The sequence below is a fragment of the Gavialis gangeticus genome, unplaced genomic scaffold (assembly GCF_001723915.1).
Source record: "Gavialis gangeticus isolate Ggan-Ray unplaced genomic scaffold, GavGan_comp1, whole genome shotgun sequence".
Lineage (NCBI taxonomy): Eukaryota > Metazoa > Chordata > Crocodylia > Gavialidae > Gavialis > Gavialis gangeticus.
Window position 1 is genome coordinate 11,715,508 of NW_017729015.1, and position 3,118 is coordinate 11,718,625.

Consider the following 3,118-nt stretch of genomic DNA (forward strand, 5'->3'; position numbering starts at 1 on the left):
GCCCCTTCTTGTCCCCCTTTTTCCATTAAAGGAAAAGAAGGGCCCCCCCCCCCGTACCCCCAAGATGGGGCAGCTGTGGGCAGGTGCTGCCAGCATCCTCTTCCCCACAGCCTCAACCTTAACTCAGTGCAAATGCAGCGTCTCGCAAGGGAAGCGCCGCTGTGCTCCACGCCACACCGGAGCCTGTGCCAAAGCCACCCTTCCCTGCAGGCCAGCGGGCCAGCTTCTCAGGCTGGCGGGAGGCGCCAGGACGTGGCGAGCACAAGGGGCAGCCCCGGTTTGTTCCCACCCCTGCCTCTCGCTTGGACACCTCGGGGAGGGCTCGTTGCCCCATATACATATATAAATATAATCCAAGGAATAAAACAAAGCAGACACACAACCGCCGCTGTGTTCCTGCTGGTGAGACTGGAATCAGATCAGCAGGAAATCCGAGACAGCAGAAAACCAGCCCCCTGCTTTCTTCTCACATCTTTCATCACTAGGAATAGGCTCTTCTTCCTTCCTTCCTTTTCTTTCTTTCTTTCTTGCTTTCTTTCTTTCTCTTCCTGTGAAAACGGCGACCAGGACCGCAGCTGGGATGTGCTGGCCGCAGGAGGCAAGGAGAAGGTCAAACTTAACTAGTCACTTTATGTTCCACCCGTCTTTGATCTCCTCTGGTCGCTGGCTTGACTAGATTTTCTCAGGAGGGCAAAGTTTGGGAGGAGGGAGAAGACAATGCCCCCTCCCCTCCAAAGACAGCTCTATGGAGAGGAGAGGAGGAGGAGGAGAGTCTGGGCATGGCTGCCAGGAGCTGATGCCTCTGAGGTTGGTTTTGGTTCTGGGTTTCTCCTGCTGTTTTTAGCGCTTCACTTTAGACTTCCCATAGATCCAGGCCAGACCTTCCAGGGGAGCAGCCCAGGGTTACTGAGTGCTGGTTGTGACCTGTCTCCTGCAGGGTTCAGGGCCTGTCCGCACCCAGGGGCTGGGCGGGAGGAGAGGGGCGAGCGTGCCATTGCCAAACCAGCCTGGTTTCCACGGGAAGGTGCGCTGCCTGAGCTGGCTCCTGTAGCTGTGGTGGGCTGTTGTTGCTGAGCGCGGGCCGGTCCCCCTGACCTGCCAGCTGCACAGAAGGGGACCGGGGGAAAGCCCTTGATGGTGATGGGGCTGGAAGCAGGACTGGCCTGTTTGAAAGGCAGAGGGGGTGCTCAATGGGTGCCCGTGAGGGTGAATCTGTTCCCAGGGTTTTCAACCTCAGGGGTCCTGTGTGCCCTGTCCTTCCCCCAGCACCGAGTGGGGGGAAGCCTGGGTAGGTAGCAAGGTGGAGCAGGGCCTGACAAAATCTCCCAGTCCTGTGGGCACCACGTCTTGGCCACACATGTGATCCTCACGCTCCTCATTTCATGGCACGTGGGAGGGCTCATCCAGCCAGGCTGTGACGGTGCTGAGCTTGCTGGGCCCTGGGTGCCCAGCATTGAATGAAGCCTTGAACTGACTGCAACCCACAGGGACTATTTGCCATGCCCTGGGAGGGAGCAGTTTGAACTCCAGCCAAGCCCAGTTTCTTGCCCTCCTTCCCTCAGGATCGCCCCTGCACAGCCACTGGTGGGCTGCCAGGCCTGCTGGCATGGCCAGTGCCTCCACTTCGCTCTGCCTGTCCGCCGCGGGGCTCACGTTTCACCTGCTCGCTCCTACTCCAGGGGCTTACCCCAGCTCCCCGAGCTCCCAAGGCAGGGACCCTTGTTGCCAGCCACATGCCTTACCGAGCAGTGCAATGATGCCCTCTACCGACAGCTGCGTTGGCACACACCAAGCCCAGCAGTCAATCCCCAGGACCTCACTCAGCTCTGCTTGAGTAAGACCAGGGGAAGGCTTGCAGGCTTGGACCTCCAGGCTCTACCGGGTCATAATGCCTGTAGGCAGTGACTCTTGGTCCCTGCCTTCCCCTCTCGGTCCCTGGGAGCGTGACGCGGGAAAGCAAGGCTGTGGCAGAGGGTGCTGGAGGTTGCTGTGGCAGAAGCATCCTGTCTGCAGGCCTGCAACCTGCCTGGCTGTGGTTCTCCATGCCGGGCTGTATGGTGGGGGAAATGCTGCCATCCTGAACCAGCAGCACCTGGCTCCTGCCTTTTGCCAGTCTAAATAAGGGGCTTTGGGGAAGGACAGTGGAGCACACAGGCCCCTGGTGGGTTCAGCCCATTGATCATGGCTGTGGGCATTTATACAGCACTCGTACCTGCTCCCTTAATGGCTGTGGGTGACAGCACTCTCCTGAGCCAAAGGGCTGTAACCTCTCAGCTCCCCATCACAGGAGACAGGCTTGAGGCAAGGGTCTGCTCTTGCCCAGGTGAAAGCCTGCTCATGAGGGGTGGATGTGGGCAGCATGGACGGGCCCCATCCTCCAGGGCCTGGCAGAGGTGGCACTTTCATGTGCGGTGCCGTAAAGGAGATGCCGTCTTGGCACAGTTGCTGTGGTAGCTTGCAGGGCTCAGCTAGCAATGCCCTTGCCCTGGGCAGCATGTCGCACTGCCTAGGGTGGAGGAGCAGAGCATGGGGGAGCTTGGTCAGCCCTTGCACCACGGCCTCCTTATGGGCAGGGCTCCAGGGCTGCCTGGGCACCTTCTCCGCAGGGCGGGTATGGGCCGATCAGCCCTGCTAAGCGAAGGCTTGTGGGAGACAAGGCACAAACCCAGAGGGACTCAGTAGCAGGCTGGGTCTGGAGATCAAAGTGATCTCAGGAGCCTGCTCATGGTGCTTCTCGTCGGTCCCCGTCCCTGCCCCTTGCCACCCCCCATGAGGCCCAGGCTGTGCCATCAGAGGCAGCGTCTTCAAGGCTGGCTCTGCAGCTGGGGAGAAGCGATCGTGCCCCCCGGCCCCCTCATGCAGGAGGTGATGAGCTGCCCTGGGACAGTGGGTCTGCTACATCCACAATGAGGGCTCCAGGGGAAAACTCAGTGCTGCCTTCTCATGTCGCCCCTGCTTCAAACTGGGGAGCTCCCTGCACTGTGAAACATTTTGAGGGGGACTTTTGTCCCTCTTTTCCTCACCCCCGATTATACAAGCCCCAGCTTCCTTCCTGCCGAACTACCCTGGAGGGGCCCTGTTGCCAGCAGCGGCAGGGGACAAAAGCCCCCAGCTCCTG